The following is a 26,610-nucleotide window of genomic DNA, read 5'->3' on the forward strand; positions in this document are numbered from 1 at the left end:
CACCTGGAGGACTTCTTCATCATCCCAGTCCTTGTATTTCTGCTTCCATTCATCATATAACCTGGAGGACTTCTTCTTCATCCCAGTCCTACAAGGAGATGCTGATTTTCCTTATTACGCTGATTCTTCCATTGTTTCCTTTAACACAATTATTCTGTGATCTGAAGATAATAGAGGATTATGATTATATAGAGGAACGTTACCGGGATGGAGATCTCATCATTGGAGCGCTGTTGACGATAAATCAATGCACAACAGATATAGAAAATGAGAAAAATTCCACAGTTATATATTGTGCAGAGTAAGTGATAATCTCATGTCTGTATTGTCCATAAGAAGAGGGGTGAGAATAGTGTGATGTCTTCAGACATAGCTTCACCATCTCCTGACACAGCACAAGCTTCTATGTGTGATATGTTCAGTTATAAATGATGAGGTTCATGGAGTCTGATCTCAGAGAAGGTTTCCTGTAGACAGTAAAGTGCATTACTCTGGTACTGATGAGGTGATGAACTTGTGGATGAAGCCATCAGATAATCCTGGATCTATTACCACACAGTGAAGGAACCTTCCTGGGATTTATTGGTTTGGTTTTATTCACATTAACCCCCAGCGCCGTACATGTACGGCAATGTGATCGGGCGGGCGCAGGGTGCAGGTGTCTGGCAGTTACTGATAGCCGCACCCCTGCAGTATACCCCGGCATCGGTGAAATCACTGATGCTGGCGCATGAATACCTGCACAGCCTCGGTCAGTGCTGACCGCAGCACGTGTGGACTTTAGACGTGTGCAGGGTGTCCATCGGGTCCCTGCACTGCTGTGTCGGGAAGACAGCCCAATGTCTTCCAGGAGGGCCTGTGACATCCAGTCCCCTGTATTACACTGGTAATACACTTACAGCCAATGGATTACAATACAGAAGTATTGTAATGCATTGCAAAGTGGATCAGACCCCAGAAGTTGAAGTCCCAGAGTGAGAAAAAAGATAAAGTGAAAAAAAGTTACAAAAATTTAGTAAAAAAAAATAAAAATAAGTAAAAAAAAATAAAACGCTGGTGCTGTGGCGCTTGTGGTCGCCGTGCAGTGCTGCGCCGGATTTGGAGGTTGCTTCGCAGTGCTGCGCCAAGTTTATAATAGGTCCCACTCAAAGAGGCACCCTTGACGTGGTGAATGGGCTTATGCTTTTTGATCAAAATGTACACTAATGCCTCTTCGATAAGCATGAAGTATAGGGGGTGGTACACTGAATATTGTGCTGAGAAGAGAGGTTTATGAGATCAAAGCATAGCAAGTGGATGTGCGATCCAGTTCTGTTTTTCTCCATTTGATATATGTAAAAAATAAATTAAAAAAAACAAGCGTTCTTTTTCCAAAATAAAGTAAAAACGAATTTCCTGAAAAAGTAGGGAAAAAGTGAAAAATTGACATATTAGCTATCGCCGCGTCCGTATCAACATACATCACTAAAAGTGCCAAATCAAAAAGGTGCATGCCTATAAAATAGTACTAATCTAACAGTCACCTCATCCTGCAAAAAATTAGCTCCTACCTAAGACAATCGTCCAAAAAAAAAAAACTATGGCTCTGACTATGGAGACACTAAAACATTATTTTATTTTGCTTTAAAAATGCTTTTACTGTGTTAAATGTAAAAAATAAATAAAAAATTGCTCTATAGAAATACCACATGACCTAACTCCTCGGGTGAACACCGTAAAATAAAATAAATAAAAAAATGTGTCAAAATAGTAACAATAAAACCGTCATCTCATCCCATAAAAAATTAGATCCTACCTAAGACAATCACCCAAAAAATACCAAAAAACTAGGGCTCTCAGAATATGGAGACACTGAAACCAGATTTTTTTTTTTTATTCAAAAATGCTGTTATTGTGTAAAACATAAATAAATAAAAAGAGTATACATATTTGGTATTGTCGTGTCCATAAGAACCTGATGTATAAAATTATCACATGAACTAACCTGTCAGATGAACATTGTAAATAATAGAAAAGAAAAAAAACTGTTACCTTGCCTCAAAAAAAGTGCAATATAGAGCAAGCAAAAATCATATGTACCCTAAAATAGTACCAACAAAACTGCCACCTTATCCCATAGTTTCCAAAATAGGGTGATTTTTTTTGGAGTTTCTACTCTAGGGGTGTATCAAAGGATCTTCAAATGTGACATGGCAGCTTTATCCCAGAGAAATCTGCATTCCAAAAACCATATTGCGTTCCTTCCCTTCTGTGCCCTGCAGTGTGCCCATACAGCAGTTTACGACCACATATGGGGTATTTTTGTAAAATACAGAATCAGGGCTATAAATACTGAGTTTTGATTGGCTTTTAACCCTTCCATTGTTAGTGGAATATAAATTGATTAAAATTGAAAATCTGCAAAAAAAGTGAAATTCTGAAATTTAAAGGGCTTCTATCACCCCACTAAAGTCTTTTTATATAAAATTATATTATATTAATATATAATGCTATTACTCATTTTGGTTCAGTAGTTAATTCAAAAAACAAACTTTTATAATATGTAAATTGTCTACCAGCAAGTAGGGCGGCTACTTACTGGTAGCAGCAGCATCCTCCTTTCATAAAGACGCCCCCTCCTCATGTTGATTGACAGGGCCAGCGAATGCGCTCGTCTTCTGGCTGGCCCTGTCTGCTTTCAAAATCTGGCGCCTGCGCCGTACCTGTCTTCTGTCGGCGGAGGCGCACTGAGAGGAGGCTGCTCGCTCCATCCTCAATGCCCCTGCGCCAATGACGTCACATCTACACCCGACGCAGGCGCACTGAGGATGGAGCGGCCGAGCGAGCGTCCTCCTCTCAGTGCGCCTGCGCCGACTGAAGACAGGTACGGCGCAGGCGCCAGATTTTGAAAGCAGACAGGGCCAGCCAGAAGACGAGCGCGTTCGCTGGCCCTGTCAATCAACATGAGGAGGGGGCATCTTTATGAAAGGAGGATGAGGCTGCTACCAGCAAGTAACCGCCCTACTCGCTAGTAGACAGGTAATTTACATATTATAAAAGTCAGTTTTTTTAATTAACTACTGAACCAAAATGAGTAATAGCATTATATATTAATATATCGCAGTATAAGGATTATAAGAAGCCAAAAAATTTAAAATAAAGACTTTAGTGGGGTGACAGAAGCCCTTTAATCTCCATTTTCCATGAATCCTTGTGGAAAACCTAAAGGGATAACAAAGTTTGTAAAATCAGTTTTTAATACCTTGAGGGGTGTATTTTCTAAAATGGGGCCATTTTTGGGTGGTTTCTATTATGTAAGCCTCACAAAGTGACTTCAGACCTGAACTGGTCCTTAAAAAGTGGGTTTTGGAAATTTTCTGAAATTTTCTGAATTTTAAGATTTGCTTCTAAACCTTCTAACGTCCCCAAAAAATAAAATGGCATTCCCAAAATGATCCAAACATGAAGTAGACATATGGGGAATGTAAAGTAATAACTAATTTTGGAGTTATTATCTATTATAAAGGTAGAGAAATTGAATTTTTGGTAAATTTGGTATTTTTTTATAAATAAAAATGATTTTTTTTTTACTCAATTTTACCACTGTCATGAAGTACAATATGTGACGAGAAAACAGTCTCAGAACGGCCTGGATAAGTAAAAGCGTTTTAAAGTTATTGCCACATAAAGTGACACTGGTCAGATTTGCTACTAACGAGATTAAGACTGTGTAAAACAGCATTTTTCAGACTAAAAGCAGGTGCAGACACTCGGTAAATGTGCCTCAATGTTAGTTTTTTGGTGTTTCAGTGAATCTGGGCCCCAGTTTAGGGAGGAGGGTGATGAGGAGGTGGTGGAATCATAGGGGGATGGTGGTGGCAGCAATAAACAGCAGAGCATATGTACTATGACCAAGAAAGGAGAACTGCCAGAGACAGATGAGCTCCTACTATGGTCAGATATGAAGCAGGTGGTGTTTCTAATACTGCTTGAGCAAGCTCAAACATGTCATGATGACTGGTGAGGGGGGTACTATCTCTTTTTAGGGAGAGAGACTCTCACCCAGTTAAGCCAGTACTCTCTGCTCTGCACTGATGAGGGGCAATCACCCCGAAACAGCTGTCTGCAGATGAGGTGCTGGCTTATTTAATATCCAAGTCATGTCTCAAGGCTTATTTAAAGAGCTGAACATTGACTTTTAGGATAGCTGCCTTACATCTGGTGGTGTTAGAGTCAGAGCTTGTTAAGAGCTCATTCGCATCCCTTTCCTCCATGATGTCTGGTGAGCATGGCAAGCTTCCTGCTTGGTTGCTGATGTGCTTACAAGTGTATCATTAACATCAAGCAGAGCAATCACTCCTAGGTAATGTCAAATTCACACCCCAGTGTTTTGGACAGTGATTTCCATCAGTGATTGCGAGTAGTGATGATCGAGCATGCTCAACCGAACACCAGTGTGGCTCGAGCATCTCGATGCTCGGCACATGGCGGTATTAGGCCGAATACCGCATGTGCTTGAGGGCGATGCTCGAGTCTCCTCCCTGCGCGTTTCTTGGTTGCTGCACAGCCCATAAACGTACAAAGTACTGCCCTTCACTGTAATGCGGCAGCCATGTTGGCTGATGGCATTACAGTGATTGGCTGGCCGGAACACGTCATCGAGTGCTATATAGCACCCGATGACACGTGCTCGGATCAGTCATAGTCAGGGAGAGCTGTCCTGAGGAAGGGACAGACAGTGTAGGGACTGATCTAAGAATATTTTTGTAACCAAAAGGGCCTTTTAAGGACTATTGTGTATGGCAGCAGCAATCTATATTTTTAGCACAACCTGTGCTAAATTGCTAAAACTTTACAGACCCAAAAATCCTAGTTAGGCCATTGCAGACAGCGACATTAGTTGCTCCACATCTCCAGTGTAAACTGTGTGCATCCCAAATAAATCAGTGACATTCAGTGTACTTTTTCCATAGACGGTGTCCGCTGCAGACAGGGACATTACCAGGGCCACATCTGTAGCGTAATGTGTGTGCTGCAAAAATGTATCTGTGACATCCAGTGTACTTTTTACGTAGACGCTTTAGGGTACTTTCATACTTATGGCAAGACGGATCCAACAGGCTGTTCACCCTGTCAGATCCGTTCTTCTGTAAAATCGTCAAACCGCCGCTCCGTCCCCATTGACTTTAATGGGGACGGAGCTACGGCGCAGCACGGCAGTGCGAAGCGAAAGGCCGCCGGACTAAAAGTCCTGCATGTCCGACTTTTTAGTCCTGCCGCCTCTCACCGCGAACTGCCGTACTGCGCCGAAGCTCTGCCCCGTCCCCATTATAGTCAATGAGCATGGAGCAGTAGTCCGGTTGCACAGCGGAAGGACGAATCCGACAGGGTGAACAGCCTGTCAGATCCATCCTGCCGCAAGTTTGAAAGTACCTTGACAGTAACATTACAGGTGGTACCTCTCCTGTGTAACGTTTGATCATCACAAATACCTGTGACTAGAGGTGAGCGAACACCTGGATGTTCGGGTTCGAGAAGTTCGGCCGAATTTTCGGCACTAAAAAGGCTGTAAAACAGCCCACGAAAGGGCTAGAGGGCTGCAAAAGGCAGCAACATGTACTTAAATATCCTGCAAACAAATGTGGATAGGAAAATAAATAAAAATTAAATAAATAAAAATTAACCAATACCAATTGGAGAGAAGTCCCGTAGCAGATAATCTGGCTTCATGTCACCCACCACTGGAACAGGCCACTGTCAGATATTTAGACCCCGGCACACAGACAGAGGAGAGAGGTCCCATAACAGAGATTCAGGCTTCATGTCAGCAGAGAATCAGTCTTCATGTCATAGCAGAGAATCAGGCTTCATGTCAGCTAAAACTGGAACAGTCCATTATCATATATTTAGGCCCCGGCAACCAGACAGAGGAGAGAGGTCCCATAACAGAGATTCAGGCTTCATGTCATAGCAGAGAATCATGCTTCACGTCACCCAAAACTGGAACAGTCCATTGTCAGATATTTAGGCCCCGGCACCCAGACAGAGGAGAGAGGTCCCATAACAGAGAATCTGTCTTCATGTCAGCAGAGAATCAGTCTTCATGTGATAGCAGAGAATTAGGCTTCATGTCAGCCAAAACTGGAACAGTCCATTGTCATATATTTAGGCCACGGCACCCAGACAGAGGAGAGAGGTCCCATAACAGAGATTCAGGCTTCATGTCATAGCAGAGAATCATGCTTCACGTCACCCAACACTGGAACAGTTCATTGTCATATATTTAGGCCCCGGAACCCAGACAGAGTAGAGATGTCCCATAACAGAGATTCAAGCTTCATGTCATAGCAGAGAATCATGCTTCACGTCACCCAAAACAGGAACAGTCCATTGTCAGATATTTAGGCCCCGGCACTCAGACAGAGGAGAGAGGTCCCATAACAGAGATTCAGGCTTCATGTCAGCAGAGAATCAGTCTTCATGTCATAGCAGAGAATCAGGCTTCACGTCACCTAACACTGGAACAGTCCATTGTCATATATTTAGGCCCCGGCACCCAGACAGAGGAGAGAGGTCCCATAACAGAGATTCAGGCTTCATGTCAGCAGAGAATCAGTCTTCATGTCATAGCAGAGAATCAGGCTTCACGTCACCCAACACTGGAACAGTCCATTGTAGAGTTGAGCGAACACCTGGATGTTCGGGTTCGAGAAGTTCGGCCGAACATCCCGGAAATGTTCGGGTTCGGGATCCGAACCCGATCCGAACTTCGTCCCGAACCCGAACCCCATTGAAGTCAATGGGGACCCGAACTTTTCGGCACTAAAAAGGCTGTAAAACAGCCCAGGAAAGAGCTAGAGGGCTGCAAAAGGCAGCAACATGTAGGTAAATCCCCTGCAAACAAATGTGGATAGGGAAATGAATTAAAATAAAAATTAAATAAATAAAAATTAACCAAAATCAATTGGAGAGAGGTTCCATAGCAGAGAATCTGGCTTCCCGTCACCCACCACTGGAACAGTCCATTCTCAGATATTTAGGCCCCGGCACCCAGGCAGAGGAGAGAGGTCCCGTAACAGAGAATCTGTCTTCATGTCAGCAGAGAATTAGTCTGCATGTCATAGCAGAGAATGAGGCTTCACGTCAGCCACCACTGCAACAGTCCATTGGCATATATTTAGGCCCAGCACACACACAGGCAGAGGAGAGAGGTCCCGTAACAGACAATCTGGCTTCATGTCAGCAGAGAATTAGTCTGCATGTCATAGCAGAGAATCAGGCTTCACGTCACCCACCACTGCAACAGTCCATTGGCATATATTTAGGCCCAGCACCCAGGCAGAGGAGGGAGGTCCCGTAACAGAGAATCTGTCTTCATGTCAGCAGAGAATTAGTCTGCATGTCATAGCAGAGAATGAGGCTTCACGTCAGCCACCACTGCAACAGTCCATTGGCATATATTTAGGCCCAGCACACACACAGGCAGAGGAGAGAGGTCCCGTAACAGACAATCTGGCTTCATGTCAGCAGAGAATTAGTCTGCATGTCATAGCAGAGAATGAGGCTTCACGTCAGCCACCACTGCAACAGTCCATTGGCATATATTTAGGCCCAGCACACACACAGGCAGAGGAGAGAGGTCCCGTAACAGAGAATCTGTCTTCATGTCAGCAGAGAATTAGTCTGCATGTCATAGCAGAGAATGAGGCTTCACGTCAGCCACCACTGCAACAGTCCATTGGCATATATTTAGGCCCAGCACACACACAGGCAGAGGAGAGAGGTCCCGTAACAGAGAATCTGTCTTCATGTCAGCAGAGAATCAGTCTTCATATCATAGCAGAGAATCAGGCTTCACGTCACCCACCACTGTAAGAGTCAATTTTCATAAATTTAGGCCCAGAACCCAGGCAGAGGAGAAAGGTCCCGTAACAGAGAATCTGTCTTCATGTCAGCAGAGAATCAGTCTTCATATCATAGCAGAGAATCAGGCTTCACGTCACCCACCACTGTAAGAGTCAATTTTCATAAATTTAGGCCCAGAACCCAGGCAGAGGAGAAAGGTCCCGTAACAGACAATCTGTCTTCATGTCAGCAGAGAATCAGTCTTCATATCATAGCAGAGAATCAGGCTTCACGTCACCCACCACTGTAAGAGTCAATTTTCATAAATTTAGGCCCAGAACCCAGGCAGAGGAGAAAGGTCCCGTAACAGACAATCTGGCTTCATGTCAGCAGAGAATCAGTCTTCATATCATAGCAGAGAATCAGGCTTCACGTCACCCACCACTGTAAGAGTCAATTTTCATAAATTTAGGCCCAGAACCCAGGCAGAGGAGAAAGGTCCCGTAACAGACAATCTGGCTTCATGTCAGCAGAGAATCAGTCTTCATATCATAGCAGAGAATCAGGCTTCACGTCACCCACCACTGTAAGAGTCAATTTTCATAAATTTAGGCCCAGAACCCAGGTAGAGGAGAAAGGTCCCGTAACAGACAATCTGGCTTCATGACAGCAGAGAATCAGTCTGCATGTCATAGCAGAGAATCAGGCTTCACGTCAGCCACCACTGCAACAGTCCATTGTCATAAATTTAGGCCCAGCACCCAGGCAGAGGAGAGAGGTCCCGTAACAGAGGATCTGGCTTCATGTCAGCAGAGAATCAGTCTGCATGTCATAGCAGAGAATGAGGCTTCACGTCAGCCACCACTGCAACAGTCCATTGGCATATATTTAGGCCCAGCACACACACAGGCAGAGGAGAGAGGTCCCGTAACAGACAATCTGGCTTCATGTCAGCAGAGAATTAGTCTGCATGTCATAGCAGAGAATGAGGCTTCACGTCACCCACCACTGCAACAGTCCATTGGCATATATTCAGGCCCAGCACCCAGGCAGAGGAGAGAGGTCCCGTAACAGAGGATCTGGCTTCATGTCAGCAGAGAATCAGTCTGCATGTCATAGCAGAGAATCAGGCTTCACGTCAGCCACCACTGCAACAGTCCATTGTCATAAATTTAGGCCCAGCACCCAGGCAGAGGAGAGAGGTCCCGTAACAGACAATCTGGCTTCATGTCAGCAGAGAATTAGTCTGCATGTCATAGCAGAGAATCAGGCTTCATGTCAGCCACCACTGCAACAGTCCATTGGCATATATTTAGGCCTAGCACACAGGCAGAGGAGAGGTTCATTCAACTTTGGGTAGCATCGCAATATAATGGTAAAATGAAAATAAAAATAGGATTGAATGAGGAAGTGCCCTGGAGTCCAATAATATATGGTTATGGGGAGGTAGTTAATGTCTAATCTGGACAAGGGACGGACAGGTCCTGTGGGATCCATGCCTGGTTCATTTTTATGAACGTCAGCTTGTCCACATTGGCTGTAGACAGGCGGCTGCGTTTGTCTGTAATGACGCCCCCTGCCGTGCTGAATACACGTTCAGACAAAACGCTGGCTGCCGGGCAGGCCAGCACCTCCAAGGCATAAAAGGCTAGCTCTGGCCACGTGGACAATTTAGAGACCCAGAAGTTGAATGGGGCCGAACCATCAGTCAGTACGTGGAGGGGTGTGCACACGTACTGTTCCACCATGTTAGTGAAATGTTGCCTCCTGCTAACACGTTGCGTATCAGGTGGTGGTGCAGTTAGCTGTGGCGTGTTGACAAAAGTTTTCCACATCTCTGCCATGCTAACCCTGCCCTCAGAGGAGCTGGCCGTGACACAGCTGCCTTGGCGACCTCTTGCTCCTCCTCTGCCTTGGCCTTGGGCTTCCACTTGTTCCCCTGTGACATTTGGGAATGCTCTCAGTAGCGCGTCTACCAACGTGCGCTTGTACTCGCGCATCTTCCTATCACGCTCCAGTGCAGGAAGTAAGGTGGGCACATTGTCTTTGTAGCGTGGATCCAGCAGGGTGGCAACCCAGTAGTCCGCACAGGTTAAAATGTGGGCAACTCTGCTGTCGTTGCGCAGGCACTGCAGCATGTAGTCGCTCATGTGTGCCAGGCTGCCCAGGGGTAAGGACAAGCTGTCCTCTGTGGGAGGCGTATCGTCATCGTCCTGCCTTTCCCCCCAGCCACGCACCAGTGATGGACCCGAGCTGCGTTGGGTGCCACCCCGCTGTGACCATGCTTCATCCTCATCCTCCTCCACCTCCTCCTCATCCTCGTCCTCCTCGTCCTCCAGTAGTGGGCCCTGGCTGGCCACATTTGTACCTGGCCTCTGCTGTTGCAAAAAACCTCCCTCTGAGTCACTTCGAAGAGACTGGCCTGAAAGTGCTAAAAATGACCCCTCTTCCTCATCCTCCTCCTCCTCCTGGGCCACCTCCTGTTCCATCATCGCCCTAAGTGTTTTCTCAAGGAGACATAGAAGTGGTATTGTAACGCTGATAACGGTGTCATCGCCACTGGCCATGTTGGTGGAGTACTCGAAACAGCGCAACAGGGCACACAGGTCTCGCATGGAGGCCCAGTCATTGGTGGTGAAGTGGTGCTGTTCTGTAGTGCGACTGACCCGTGCGTGCTGCAGCTGAAACTCCACTATGGCCTGCTGCTGCTCGCACAGTCTGTCCAGCATGTGCAAGGTGGAGTTCCACCTGGTGGGCACGTCGCATATGAGGCGGTGAGCGGGAAGGCCGAAGTTACGCTGTAGCGCAGACAGGCGAGCAGCGGCAGGATGTGAACGCCGGAAGCGCGAACAGACGGCCCGCACTTTATGCAGCAGCTCTGACATGTCGGGGTAGTTGTGAATGAACTTCTGCACCACCAAATTCAGCACATGCGCCAAGCAAGGGATGTGCGTCAAATTGGCTAGTCCCAGAGCTGCAACGAGATTTCGCCCATTATCACACACCACCAGGCCGGGCTTGAGGCTCACCGGCAGCAACCACTCGTCGGTCTGTTGTTCAATACCCCGCCACAACTCCTGTGCGGTGTGGGGCCTGTCCCCCAAACATATGAGTTTCAGAATGGCCTGCTGACGTTTACCCCGGGCTGTGCTGAAGTTGGTGGTGAAGGTGTGTGGCTGACTGGATGAGCAGGTGGAAGAAGAGGAGGAGGAAGCCGAGAAGGAGGAGGTGGCAACAGGAGGCAAAGAATGTTGCCCTGCGATCCTTGGCGGCGGCAGGACGTGCGCCAAACAGCTCTCCGCCTGGGGCCCAGCTGCCACTACATTTACCCAGTGTGCAGTTAGGGAGATATAGCGTCCCTGGCCGTGCTTACTGGTCCACGTATCTGTGGTTAGGTGGACCTTGCTACAGATGGCGTTGCGCAGTGCACACTTGATTTTATCGGATACTTGGTTGTGCAGGGAAGGCACGGCTCTCTTGGAGAAGTAGTGCCGGCTGGGAACAACATACTGTGGGACAGCAAGCGACATGAGCTGTTTGAAGCTGTCTGTGTCCACCAGCCTAAATGACAGCATTTCATAGGCCAGTAGTTTAGAAATGCTGGCATTCAGGGCCAGGGATCGAGGGTGGCTAGGTGGGAATTTACGCTTTCTATCAAATGTTTGTGAGATGGAGAGCTGAACGCTGGCGTGTGACATGGTTGAGACGCTTGGTGACGGAGGTGGTGGTGGTGGTGTTGGTGGTACATCCCCTGTTTGCTGGGCGGCAGGTGCCAACGTTCCTCCAGAGGCGGAGGAAGAGGCCGAGGCGGCAGCAGCAGAATAGGCCGAGGCGGCAGCAGCAGAAGAGGTAGCAGGGGGAGCCTGAGTGACTTCCTTGGTTTTAAGGTGTTTACTCCACTGCAGTTCATGCTTTGCATGCAGGTGCCTGGTCATGCAGGTTGTGCTCAGGTTCAGAACGTTAATGCCTCGCTTCAGGCTCTGATGGCACAGCGTGCAAACCACTCGGGTCTTGTCGTCAGCACATTGTTTGAAGAAGTGCCATGCCAGGGAACTCCTTGAAGCTGCCTTTGGGGTGCTCGGTCCCAGATGGCGGCGGTCAGTAGCAGGCGGAGTCTCTTGGCGGCGGGTGTTCTGCTTTTGCCCACTGCTCCCTCTTTTGCTACGCTGTTGGCTCGGTCTCACCACTGCCTCTTCCTCCGAACTGTGAAAGTCAGTGGCACGACCTTCATTCCATGTGGGGTCTAGGACCTCATCGTCCCCTGCATCGTCTTCCACCCAGTCTTGATCCCTGACCTCCTGTTCAGTCTGCACACTGCAGAAAGACGCAGCAGTTGGCACCTGTGTTTCGTCATCATCAGAGACATGCTGAGGTGGTATTCCCATGTCCTCATCATCAGGAAACATAAGTCGTTGTGCGTCAGTGCATTCTATGTCTTTCACCGCTGGGGAAGGGCTAGGTGGATGCCCTTGGGAAACCCTGCCAGCGGAGTCTTCAAACAGCATAAGAGACTGCTGCATAACTTGAGGCTGAGACAGTTTCCCTGGTATGCATGGGGGTGATGTGACAGACTGATGGGGTTGGTTTTCAGGCGCCATCTGTGCGCTTTCTGCAGAAGACTGGGTGGGAGATAATGTGAACGTGCTGGATCCACTGTCGGCCACCCAATTGACTAATGCCTGTACCTGCTCAGGCCTTACCATCCTTAGAACGGCATTGGGCCCCACCATATATCGCTGTAAATTCTGGCGGCTACTGGGACCTGAGGTAGTTGGTACACTAGGACGTGTGGATGTGGCAGAACGGCCACGTCCTCTCCCAGCACCAGAGGGTCCACTAACACCACCACGACCATGTCCACGTCCGCGTCCCTTACTAGATGTTTTTCTCATTGTTATGGTTCACCACAACAACAAATATATTATTTGGCCCAATGTATTGTATTCAAATTCAGCGGGATATAAATTTGAGGCCTAGTATTTAGGCGCTGGGTGACCGGTATGGATTTAGTGACAGAATTAGACTTGGAAATGCACAGAAGCGGGTGTGTGTGAAGTTATTCTGAATGACCCAATGTGCACCTTGAATATTATATACCCTTTTTGGGATAGATTTCAAATAGCTCTGATATAGCAGGAACCACTAAATTATGAAATTGCTAAATTGGGAATTGTACTTCAACCCAGAACAAAAAATGTGCTTTGACGGGCACTAAATAACTTTCCCAGCTACAACAGGACAGCGGTAACGAGAGATTTAGAGGGATTTAAATTTGAGGCCTAGTATTTAGGCGCTGGGTGACAGGTATGGGTTTAGTGACAGAATTAGACTTGGAAATACACAGTAGCGGGTGTGTGTGAAGTTATTCTGAATGACCCAATGTGCACCTTCAATATTATATACCCTTTTTGGGATAGATTTCAAATAGCTCTGATATAGCAGGAACCACTAAATTATGAAATTGCTAAATTGGGAATTGTACTTCAACCCAGAACAAAAAATGTGCTTTGACGGACACTAAATATCTTGCCCAGCAACAACAGTACAGCGGTAACGAGAGATTTAGAGGGATTTAAATTTGAGGCCTAGTATTTAGGCGCTGGGTGACAGGTATGGGTTTAGTGACAGAATTAGACTTGGAAATACACAGTAGCGGGTGTGTGTGAAGTTATTCTGAATGACCCAATGTGCACCTTCAATATTATATACCCTTTTTGGGATAGATTTCAAATAGCTCTGATATAGCAGGAACCACTAAATTATGAAATTGCTAAATTGGGAATTGTACTTCAACCCAGAACAAAAAATGTGCTTTGACGGACACTAAATATCTTGCCCAGCAACAACAGTACAGCGGTGGGTAACGAGAGATTTAGAGGGATTTAAATTTGAGGCCTAGTATTTAGGCGCTGGGTGACAGGTATGGGTTTAGTGACAGAATTAGACTTGGAAATACACAGTAGCGGGTGTGTGTGAAGTTATTCTGAATGACCCAATGTGCACCTTCAATATTATATACCCTTTTTGGGATAGATTTCAAATAGCTCTGATATAGCAGGAACCACTAAATTATGAAATTGCTAAATTGGGAATTGTATTTCAACCCAGAACAAGAAATGTGCTTGAACGGACACTAAATAACTCGCCCAGCTACAGCACTAGGGACAGATTTAGCTGGATATAAATTTGAGGCCTAGTATTTAGGCGCTGGGTGACCGGTATGGATTTAGTGACAGAATTAGACTGGGATATGGCCAAAAAATAAACAGACTATTGCTGGTTAAATGCACTTGGTGTGACAGCTTCACCCTGATGTAGGCTTTAGCCAAAAAACAACCACACCATTGAGGGTTAAATGCACTTGGTGACAGGCGCAGCTTGCCCCTGATTTTGTATATGGCCAAAAAATGAACAGACTATTGCTGGTTAAATGCACTTGGTGTGACAGCTTCACCCTGATGTAGGCTTTAGCCAAAAAACAACCACACCATTGAGGGTTAAATGCACTTGGTGACGGGCGCAGCTTGCCCCTGATTTTGTATATGGCCAAAAAATGAACAGACTATTGCTGGATAAATGCACTTGGTGTGACAGCTTCACCCTGATGTAGGCTTTAGCCAAAAAACAACCACACCATTGAGGGTTAAATGCACTTGGTCGCAGCTTGTGCTGGCGCACCACAAGACACAAAATGGCCGCCGATCACCCCAGAAAAATGAGACTGACAAACGGTCTGTGCAGCCTAAAAACAGTGAGCAATTGAGGATCAGCAGCTCAATGATCCACAGCTGCAGATCGATCAGTTAATCAAGTCCTTTGGAGGAGTTAATCTGCCTAATCTCGCCCTACTGTCGCAGCTGCAACCTCTCCCTACGCTAATCAGAGCAGAGTGACGGGCGGCGCTATGTGACTCCAGCTTAAATAGAGGCTGGGTCACATGGTGCTCTGGCCAATCACAGCCATGCCAATAGTAGGCATGGCTGTGATGGCCTCTTGGGGCAAGTAGTATGACGCTTGTTGATTGGCTGCTTTGCAGCCTTTCAAAAAGCGCCAAGAAAGCGTCACAAAAGCGCGAAGAAAGCGACGAACACCGAACCCGAACCCGGACTTTTACGAAAATGTCCGGGTTCGGGTCCGTGTCACGGACACCCCAAAATTCGGTACGAACCCGAACTATACAGTTCGAGTTCGCTCATCCCTAGTCCATTGTCATATATTTAGGCCCCGGCACCCAGACAGAGGAGAGAGGTATCCATAACAGAGATTCAGGCTTCGGCTTCATGTCAGCAGAGAATTAGTCTTCATGTCATAGCAGAGAATCAGGCTTCACGTCAGCCAAAACTGGAACAGTCCATTGTCATATATTTAGGCCCCGGCACCCAGACAGAGTAGAGAGGTCCCATAATAGAGATTTAGGCTTCATGTCATAGCAGAGAATCATGCTTCACGTCACCCAAAACTGGAACAGTCCATTGTCATATATTTAGGCCCCGGCACCCAGACAGAGGAGAGAGGTCCCATAACAGAGATTCAGGCTTCATGCCAGCAGAGAATCAGTCTTCATGTCATAGCAGAGAATCAGGCTTCACGTCTGCCAAAACTGGAACAGTCCATTGTCATATATTTAGGCCCCGGCACCCAGACAGAGGAGAGAGGTCCCATAACAGAGATTCAGGCTTCATGTCAGCAGAGAATCAGTCTTCATGTCATAGCAGAGAATCAGGCTTCACGTCACCTAACACTGGAACAGTCCATTGTCATATATTTAGGCCCCGGCACCCAGACAGAGGAGAGAGTTCCCATAACAGAGATTCAGGCTTCATGTCAGCAGAGAATCAGTCTTCATGTCATAGCAGAGAATCATGCTTCACGTTACCCAAAACTGGAACAGTCCATTGTCATATATTTAGGCCCAGGCACCCAGACAGAGGAGAGAGGTCCCATAACTGAGATTCAGGCTTTATGTCAGCAGAGAATCAGTCTTCTTGTCATAGCAGAGAATCAGGCTTCACGTCAGCCAAAACTGGAACAGTCCAATGTCATATATTTAGGCCCCGGCACCCAGACAGAGGAAAGAGGTCCCATAACAGAGATTAAGGCTTCATATCATAGCAGAGAATCATGCTTCACGTAACCCAAAACTGGAACAGTCCATTGTCAGATATTTAGGCCCCGACACCCAGACAAAGGAGAGAGGTCCCATAACAGAGATTCAGGCTTCATGTCAGCAGAGAATCAGTCTTCATGTCATAGCAGATAATCAGGCTTCACATCACCCAACACTGGAACAGTCAATTGTCAAATATTTAGGCCCAGGCAACCAGACAGAGAAGAGTGGTCCCATAACAGAGATTCAGGCTTCATGTCAGCAGAGAATCAGTCTTCATGTCAGAGCAGAGAATCAGGCTTCACGTCACCCAAAACTGGAACAGTCCATTGTCATATATTTAGGCCCCGGCACCCAGACAGAGGAGAGAGGCCCCATAACAGAGATTCAGGCTTCATGTCAGCAGAGAATCAGTCTTCATGTCATAGCAGAGAATCAGGCTTCACGTCTGCCAAAACTGGAACAGTCCAATGGCATATATTTAGGCCCCGGCACCCAGACAGAGGAGAGAGGTCCCATAACAGAGATTAAGGCTTCGTGTCATAGCAGAGAATCATGCTTCACTTTACCCAAAACTGGAACAGTCCATTGTCAGATATTTTGGCCCGGCGCCCAGACAGAGGAGAGAGGTCCCATGACAGAGATTTAGGCTTCATGTCAGCAGAGAATCAGTCTTCATGTCATAGCAGAGAATCAGGCTTCACGTCACCCAACATAGGAACAGTCAATTGTCATATATTTAGGCCCAGGCACCCAGACAGAGGAGAGAGGTCCCATAACAGAGATTCAGGCTTCATGTCAGCAGAAAATCAGTCTTCATGTCATAGCAGAGAATCAGGCTTCACGTCACCCAACACTGGAACAGTCCATTGTCATATATTTAGGCCCCGGCACCCAGACAGAGGAGAGAGGTCCCATAACTGAGATTCAGGCTTTATGTCAGCAGAGAATCAGTCTTCATGTCATAGCAGAGAATCAGGCTTCACGTCAGCCAAAACTGGAACAGTCCAATGGCATATATTTAGGCCCCGGCACCCAGACAGAGGAGAGAGTTCAAATAACAGAGATTAAGGCTTCATGTCATAGCAGAGAATCATGCTTCACGTTACCCAAAACTGGAACAGTCCATTGTCAGATATTTAGGCCCCGGCACCCAGACAGAGGAAAGAGTTCCCATAACAGAGATTCAGGCTTCATGTCAGCAGAGAATCAGTCTTCATGTCATAGCAGAGAATCAGGCTTCACGTCAGCCAACACTGGAACAATCCATTGTCAGATATTTAGGCCCCGGGACCCAGACAGAGGAGAGAGGCCCCATTACAGAGATTCAGGCTTCATGTCAGCAGAGAATCAGTTTTCATGTCATAGCAGAGAATCAGGCTTCACGTCAGCCAAAACTGGAACAGTCCATTGTCATATATTTAGGCCCCGGCACCCAGACAGAGGAGAGAGGTCCCATAACTGAGATTCAGGCTTTATGTCAGCAGAGAATCAGTCTTCTTGTCATAGCAGAGAATCAGGCTTCACGTCAGCCAAAACTGGAACAGTCCAATGTCATATATTTAGGCCCCGGCACCCAGACAGAGGAAAGAGGTCCCATAACAGAGATTAAGGCTTCATATCATAGCAGAGAATCATGCTTCACGTAACCCAAAACTGGAACAGTCCATTGTCAGATATTTAGGCCCCGACACCCAGACAAAGGAGAGAGGTCCCATAACAGAGATTCAGGCTTCATGTCAGCAGAGAATCAGTCTTCATGTCATAGCAGATAATCAGGCTTCACATCACCCAACACTGGAACAGTCAATTGTCAAATATTTAGGCCCAGGCACCCAGACAGAGGAGAGTGGTCCCATAACAGAGATTCAGGCTTCATGTCAGCAGAGAATCAGTCTTCATGTCAGAGCAGAGAATCAGGCTTCACGTCACCTAACACTGGAACAGTCCATTGTCATATATTTAGGCCCCGGCACCCAGACAGAGGAGAGAGGCCCCATAACAGAGATTCAGGCTTCATGTCAGCAGAGAATCAGTCTTCATGTCATAGCAGAGAATCAGGCTTCACGTCTGCCAAAACTGGAACAGTCCAATGGCATATATTTAGGCCCCGGCACCCAGACAGAGGAGAGAGGTCCCATAACAGAGATTAAGGCTTCGTGTCATAGCAGAGAATCATGCTTCACTTTACCCAAAACTGGAACAGTCCATTGTCAGATATTTTGGCCCGGCGCCCAGACAGAGGAGAGAGGTCCCATGACAGAGATTTAGGCTTCATGTCAGCAGAGAATCAGTCTTCATGTCATAGCAGAGAATCAGGCTTCACGTCACCCAACACAGGAACAGTCAATTGTCATATATTTAGGCCCAGGCACCCAGACAGAGGAGAGAGGTCCCATAACAGAGATTCAGGCTTCATGTCAGCAGAAAATCAGTCTTCATGTCATAGCAGAGAATCAGGCTTCACGTCACCCAACACTGGAACAGTCCATTGTCATATATTTAGGCCCCGGCACCCAGACAGAGGAGAGAGGTCCCATAACTGAGATTCAGGCTTTATGTCAGCAGAGAATCAGTCTTCATGTCATAGCAGAGAATCAGGCTTCACGTCAGCCAAAACTGGAACAGTCCATTGTCAGATATTTAGGCCCCGGCACCCAGACAGAGGAGAGAGGTCCCATAACAGAGATTAAGGCTTCATGTCATAGCAGAGAATCATGCTTCACGTCACCCAAAACTGGAACAGTCCATTGTCAGATATTTAGGCCCCGGCACCCAGACAGAGGAGAGAGGTCCCATAACAGAGAATCTGTCTTCATGTCAGCAGAGAATCAGTCTTCATGTGATAGCAGAGAATTAGGCTTCATGTCAGCCAAAACTGGAACAGTCCATTGTCATATATTTAGGCCCACGGCACCCAGACAGAGGAGAGAGGTCCCATAACACAGATTTAGGCTTCATGTCATAGCAGAGAATCATGCTTCACGTCACCCAACACTGGAACAGTCCATTGTCATATATTTAGGCCCCGGCACCCAGACAGAGTAGAGATGTCCCATAACAGAGATTCAGGCTTCATGTCATAGCAGAGAATCATGCTTCACGTCACCCAAAACTGGAACAGTCCATTGTCAGATATTTAGGCCCCGGCACTCAGACAGAGGAGAGAGGTCCCATAACAGAGATTCAGGCTTCATGTCAGCAGAGAATCAGTCTTCATGTCATAGCAGAGAATCAGGCTTCACGTCACCCAACACTGGAACAGTCCATTGTCATATATTTAGGCCCCGGCACCCAGACAGAGGAGAGAGGCCCCATAACAGAGATTCAGGCTTCATGTCAGCAGAGAATCAGTCTTCATGTAATAGCAGAGAATCAGGCTTCACGTCAGCCAAAACTGGAACAGTCCAATGGCATATATTTAGGCCCCGGCACCCAGACAGAGGAGAGAGGTCCCATATCAGAGATTAAGGCTTCATGTCATAGCAGAGAATCATGCTTCACTTTACCCAAAACTGGAACAGTCCATTGTCAGATATTTAGGCCCCGGCACCCAGACAGAGGAGAGAGGCCCCATAACAGAGATTCAGGCTTCATGTCAGCAGAGAATCAGTCTTCATGTCATAGCAGAGAATCAGGCTTCACGTCTGCCAAAACTGGAACAGTCCAATGGCATATATTTAGGCCCCGGCACCCAGACAGAGGAGAGAGGTCCCATAACAGAGATTAAGGCTTCGTGTCATAGCAGAGAATCATGCTTCACTTTACCCAAAACTGGAACAGTCCATTGTCAGATATTTTGGCCCGGCGCCCAGACAGAGGAGAGAGGTCCCATGACAGAGATTTAGGCTTCATGTCAGCAGAGAATCAGTCTTCATGTCATAGCAGAGAATCAGGCTTCACGTCACCCAACACAGGAACAGTCAATTGTTATATATTTAGGCCCAGGCACCCAGACAGAGGAGAGAGGTCCCATAACAGAGATTCAGGCTTCATGTCAGCAGAAAATCAGTCTTCATGTCATAGCAGAGAATCAGGCTTCACGTCACCCAACACTGGAACAGTCCATTGTCATATATTTAGGCCCCGGCACCCAGACAGAGGAGAGAGGTCCCATAACTGAGATTCAGGCTTTATGTCAGCAGAGAATCAGTCTTCATGTCATAGCAGAGAATCAGGCTTCACGTCAGCCAAAACTGGAACAGTCCAATGGCATATATTTAGGCCCCGGCACCCAGACAGAGGAGAGAGTTCAAATAACAGAGATTAAGGCTTCATGTCATAGCAGAGAATCATGCTTCACGTTACCCAAAACTGGAACAGTCCATTGTCAGATATTTAGGCCCCGGCACCCAGACAGAGGAAAGAGTTCCCATAACAGAGATTCAGGCTTCATGTCAGCAGAGAATCAGTCTTCATGTCATAGCAGAGAATCAGGCTTCACGTCAGCCAACACTGGAACAATCCATTGTCAGATATTTAGGCCCCGGGACCCAGACAGAGGAGAGAGGCCCCATTACAGAGATTCAGGCTTCATGTCAGCAGAGAATCAGTTTTCATGTCATAGCAGAGAATCAGGCTTCACGTCAGCCAAAACTGGAACAGTCCATTGTCATATATTTAGGCCCCGGCACCCAGACAGAGGAGAGAGGTCCCATAACTGAGATTCAGGCTTTATGTCAGCAGAGAATCAGTCTTCTTGTCATAGCAGAGAATCAGGCTTCACGTCAGCCAAAACTGGAACAGTCCAATGTCATATATTTAGGCCCCGGCACCCAGACAGAGGAAAGAGGTCCCATAACAGAGATTAAGGCTTCATATCATAGCAGAGAATCATGCTTCACGTAACCCAAAACTGGAACAGTCCATTGTCAGATATTTAGGCCCCGACACCCAGACAAAGGAGAGAGGTCCCATAACAGAGATTCAGGCTTCATGTCAGCAGAGAATCAGTCTTCATGTCATAGCAGATAATCAGGCTTCACATCACCCAACACTGGAACAGTCAATTGTCAAATATTTAGGCCCAGGCACCCAGACAGAGGAGAGTGGTCCCATAACAGAGATTCAGGCTTCATGTCAGCAGAGAATCAGTCTTCATGTCAGAGCAGAGAATCAGGCTTCACGTCACCTAACACTGGAACAGTCCATTGTCATATATTTAGGCCCCGGCACCCAGACAGAGGAGAGAGGCCCCATAACAGAGATTCAGGCTTCATGTCAGCAGAGAATCAGTCTTCATGTCATAGCAGAGAATCAGGCTTCACGTCTGCCAAAACTGGAACAGTCCAATGGCATATATTTAGGCCCCGGCACCCAGACAGAGGAGAGAGGTCCCATAACAGAGATTAAGGCTTCGTGTCATAGCAGAGAATCATGCTTCACTTTACCCAAAACTGGAACAGTCCATTGTCAGATATTTTGGCCCGGCGCCCAGACAGAGGAGAGAGGTCCCATGACAGAGATTTAGGCTTCATGTCAGCAGAGAATCAGTCTTCATGTCATAGCAGAGAATCAGGCTTCACGTCACCCAACACAGGAACAGTCAATTGTCATATATTTAGGCCCAGGCACCCAGACAGAGGAGAGAGGTCCCATAACAGAGATTCAGGCTTCATGTCAGCAGAAAATCAGTCTTCATGTCATAGCAGAGAATCAGGCTTCACGTCACCCAACACTGGAACAGTCCATTGTCATATATTTAGGCCCCGGCACCCAGACAGAGGAGAGAGGTCCCATAACTGAGATTCAGGCTTTATGTCAGCAGAGAATCAGTCTTCATGTCATAGCAGAGAATCAGGCTTCACGTCAGCCAAAACTGGAACAGTCCATTGTCAGATATTTAGGCCCCGGCACCCAGACAGAGGAGAGAGGTCCCATAACAGAGATTAAGGCTTCATGTCATAGCAGAGAATCATGCTTCACGTCACCCAAAACTGGAACAGTCCATTGTCAGATATTTAGGCCCCGGCACCCAGACAGAGGAGAGAGGTCCCATAACAGAGAATCTGTCTTCATGTCAGCAGAGAATCAGTCTTCATGTGATAGCAGAGAATTAGGCTTCATGTCAGCCAAAACTGGAACAGTCCATTGTCATATATTTAGGCCCACGGCACCCAGACAGAGGAGAGAGGTCCCATAACACAGATTTAGGCTTCATGTCATAGCAGAGAATCATGCTTCACGTCACCCAACACTGGAACAGTCCATTGTCATATATTTAGGCCCCGGCACCCAGACAGAGTAGAGATGTCCCATAACAGAGATTCAGGCTTCATGTCATAGCAGAGAATCATGCTTCACGTCACCCAAAACTGGAACAGTCCATTGTCAGATATTTAGGCCCCGGCACTCAGACAGAGGAGAGAGGTCCCATAACAGAGATTCAGGCTTCATGTCAGCAGAGAATCAGTCTTCATGTCATAGCAGAGAATCAGGCTTCACGTCACCCAACACTGGAACAGTCCATTGTCATATATTTAGGCCCCGGCACCCAGACAGAGGAGAGAGGCCCCATAACAGAGATTCAGGCTTCATGTCAGCAGAGAATCAGTCTTCATGTAATAGCAGAGAATCAGGCTTCACGTCAGCCAAAACTGGAACAGTCCAATGGCATATATTTAGGCCCCGGCACCCAGACAGAGGAGAGAGGTCCCATATCAGAGATTAAGGCTTCATGTCATAGCAGAGAATCATGCTTCACTTTACCCAAAACTGGAACAGTCCATTGTCAGATATTTAGGCCCCGGCACCCAGACAGAGGAGAGAGGTCCCATAACAGAGATTTAGGCTTCATGTCAGCAGAGAATCAATCTTCATGTCATAGCAGAGAATCCGGCTTCACGTCACCCAACACTGGAACAGTTCATTGTCATATATTTAGGCCCCGGCACCCAGACAGAGGAGAGAGGTCCCAAAGCAGAGAATAAGGCATGTGCGTGTCTGTTTCCTGCAGCTGAGGTAGAAGTGTGTGTGCAGCAGCTCCTGGCAACTTCCACCTCGTTAAGACCCCAGGGAGATTTTTCATCACCTTTATCCCCTGGGAGGGTCCAGGCTTGTGGGGAGGTTTTCCACCTTTCTCCCAATCCCAGGCCCTGCCTCTCCCTAGTTTGCTTGTAAGGGCCTGGGCCATGCGCTCAGGCAAGGCCCAGTATCCTGCTTCCCAGGGTAGGCCGGCGGGGAGTAGGGGAGGTGAGTTACCGGCCTCTGCTACATCTCCCGCCCTGGGGGTCAGAAGATCCAGCAGGGGTCATGTGGATGTGTCCCCTGTGGCCCCCAGGGGTGATGCTGTGAAGACCACCAGCCAGTCCTGGAGGGTGGACAGTAACCCTCCAAGAGGCAAGTGGAGAGGCGAGTGGAGTGCTCCTGGAGGTGGGCTGGGAGCCGTGGAAGCTGACTGGGGAAACATGAGGCCTCAGGAGGCAGTCACCACATACAGCTCCCGTATCATGGCCTACCTCCGTGAGTATGAAGAAACTGGTAAGCTGCTAAAACGACTCAGAAATGAGTTAAAGCAAGAAAGAGTCAAGGCAAATAAAGCCTCCAAGATTAAGAGGCCAGAGATTTCGGCCAGGATTAAAAACCTAAAAGAAGAGATACAACTACAAGAGGCAAGAAGGATGGTTATCCTGAAGAGTAGTGGTCCCTTTCAAGAGAAGCTAAAGAACGAGGAAAGGTTCTCTGAGATGACCCATGCAAGGCACTCCTGGGAGGAAGAGCCAAAAGAAGACCTGGGGGAGCAGAGTTTGGAAGCAAGCCTGCGAGCGGGGCAGAGGTGCCAGCGAACGAGTCTGCCCCCCGCGAGTTCGGAGGAGGACTACAGCGAGAGTAACCCAGACGGACAGCTGATGGAGGAGTCCCCAAGAATCCGTGAGGAAGGGTTCGTTTTTGGCGACGATCTGTTGGAGGAGGATCCAATAGGCAGAAGTCATAACAAAGCAAAGAAGACTTCACTAGAGGTGAGATATGTGTATGTGCCTCACCAGCTGTGTTCCCGGCCGACTGCAGGGTCGACTCGGGACGCAGCGCTCACTAACCCCCCCTAGCACGGTCTCTGTAGTGGTACCGGAGCGCGGGAGTGGGGAGAGGAAAGGAGCTAAGATGGCGTCGAGCGCCGTCCTCCCTTGCGGTAGCAAGGGTGGCGAAGAGAGGGAGGAGCTAGACAGGAAGGTTTCGGCAGAGAAGGGGGGGCGTGGCCGAGCGTCAGGTGTCCCCGCCTGCCGCCGCGTCCACGGTAGCGCTGGGTAAGTGCACAGTGGAAGTGCAGCGGTATGGGGGGGTGCCATCGCCCCCCCTGTTGCAGTTTATATCGGGTCCCCTGCTTTGTCTGCCCTTGGTGGCTCCGCTGCGCCTGTGTTGGGGGCAGCGGGGGCACCTGTGGACACGCCCATAGGAATGTCTGTGGGCGAGGGTGGGCGGAGTGGGATCCCGGTGGCTGGAGTGTGTGTGGCTGGGTGCAGTGGTGCCACAAGCCGGCTGCAGACAGCAGGAGGGAAAAGTCCAGCAAGACACAACAGACAGGACAATAAAGGAAAAGGGAAAGCAATGAAACCTGCCAAAAAGCCTGGGAAAAAACTGGCCACAGCATATAAAGTTTTTAGGGCGGTGGACTCTGCTGCATCCCCTCAATCCTCCCCAGGTACAGGGGGGGTGATGAGGATTGTAACAGAGGCGCAAATACACCTGCCAGCCAATGAGGCCGAGGATACAGCCGCAAAAGCTGTGAGGCTAAGGCCGTGCTGCCAATCGCACCAGCGGTTCCTACTATCCCCACTGGTATGTGTGGGGGGGGACAATGAAATAGTGATGGCCACCGCAGAGGTGGGTCCCCTGGGTGAAAGTGATAAAAGTATTGAGATGTTTAATGTTGGGGCTGTTGTCCCGGATCCTGGCGAGGTCCCCCCGTGTGGCCCCCTCAGGGGGGTCCGGCGTGACAGTTGTAACAGGTGGGGGGGGAGCCGGTTCTGCTGCCCCTCCTGCGTCCGTGGCGCCTGGCAGAAGTTATGCCAGTGTGGCTGCGGCCGTGGGGGGGGGGGGGGGGCTGGCCTCTTTGGCTTCCTCACTCTCAGGGTCTGGTAATGGTGACTTGCAGCGGCGACTGCTGGAGGCCCTCAAAAAGGGGGAGAGCTCCTTTTCCGTAGAGGGGAAGAAGGTGGAATTTTCATTCTGGTTCAACAGACATGGCGTTCGGGCCTTCCAAGAACAGAACGGGGGCAAGACCACCTGGTCTTCACCCACAACCGGCCCTGGAGCCAGACGGAATGTGGTCTGTCTCAAGTGGAGTAGCAATGAAGCTTGCCCTACTAGGAAGAGGGTAGTGGAGCTCCTGCTTGGGATGGGTTTTAAGGCAACCGACATCTTTGCCTTGATCCATCCTTTTGGATCCAAGGAGTTTGACATCAGCTTTGTCCGGCCGGAGGGGCTTGAGCTCTTCTGGTCCGGATATGAGCTGGTGAAGAACATGCCGGACTGGCGTGGTTTCGTTGCAAAAGCGATAACCCGCCAGAGTGAGGTCAAGAGAGTGACCGTTCTGACCCGTAATGAGTCGCTCTCTTGTATTGACATCATGACCTGGCTGGGTAGGTACGGAGAGGTCCAGGGAATACCAGCTAAAAACCTGGACGAGTTTGTCATTTGGTTGGGTGCCTGGACATTTAATATCAAGCCTAAGCGTCTGGGCAGTGCAGTTTCCCACATTCCATCATCTGCCTTTATTGGCCGAGACAGGATCTTGGTTTTCTACAGGGGGCAGCCTAAGCTCTGTCACAAGTGTGGCAGCCCCACACACTCAGCGCCAGCTGCCAAGTGCAGAAGTGCGTGTTGTGTGGGGGGACAGGTCATCTAGCTGCATCTTGTGAGGAGATTAGATGCAACCTGTGTGGGGAGCTCAGGCACCCTTTCAGTAGCTGTCCTCTCTCTGAGGCCAATGTGGCCCGAGCTCATGCAGTAGCGGGCCGGGAGGTCCCTTCGGCTGAGGCGGGTGCTGGCAAAGGCAGTGGAGTTAAGGGGTCAGTGAGGAACCAGAACAACCCGTCCCGGCAGATGCGGAGAGAGAGGCGTCAGGCGGAGAGGGAGGGGGAAGAACCCCGTCCTGTGGTGATGCCCTCTCCTTCCCAAACGACTGCCCCTCTTGAATCCGAGACCCTAGGGGGCAGCGAGCTGGAGGAGGAGATTGAGAGACTGGATCAGGCCAAAGAGACTCTGTCCTCGCACTACGAAAGTTCTGCAGAGGGTAGTGGGGCAGAGTCCCAAAGTAGACGGAAACGGCGTACTAAAAAAAGATCTAGCCCGACCAAAATTGCCAGGGAAGGTGTAACCGGCTCCCCTCTGGAGCTCTCCAACCAGTACCTCATCTTGGATGAGACCTCTGCCTCCTCTGCTGAGGAGGGGGATGAAGGTGGGGGGCCGGGGGCGAAGGAGGGGGAGCCTTCAGGGGGCCCCACGCCCCCTTCTGGTGGGGATGCAAGGTCCTCAGGAGGGGTGGCAAAACCGGGCCCTGAGACTGAGAAAGCCAGGAGTGGTGCGCAGAGGGAGGTGGTGGTGGCAGAGATGGATACCACTATCTCCCTCAAGAGAGGTCGTGCTGCTCTAGAAGGCAGCCCCGGGAGGGGGGAGAAGGATGGGAAGAAGGCCGTCTAATTTAATTACTCTTTATGGCGGTACCCGCTCTGCTGACTCTG

The sequence above is a fragment of the Bufo gargarizans genome, chromosome 1, assembly GCF_014858855.1.
Source record: "Bufo gargarizans isolate SCDJY-AF-19 chromosome 1, ASM1485885v1, whole genome shotgun sequence".
Taxonomy (NCBI): domain Eukaryota; kingdom Metazoa; phylum Chordata; class Amphibia; order Anura; family Bufonidae; genus Bufo; species Bufo gargarizans.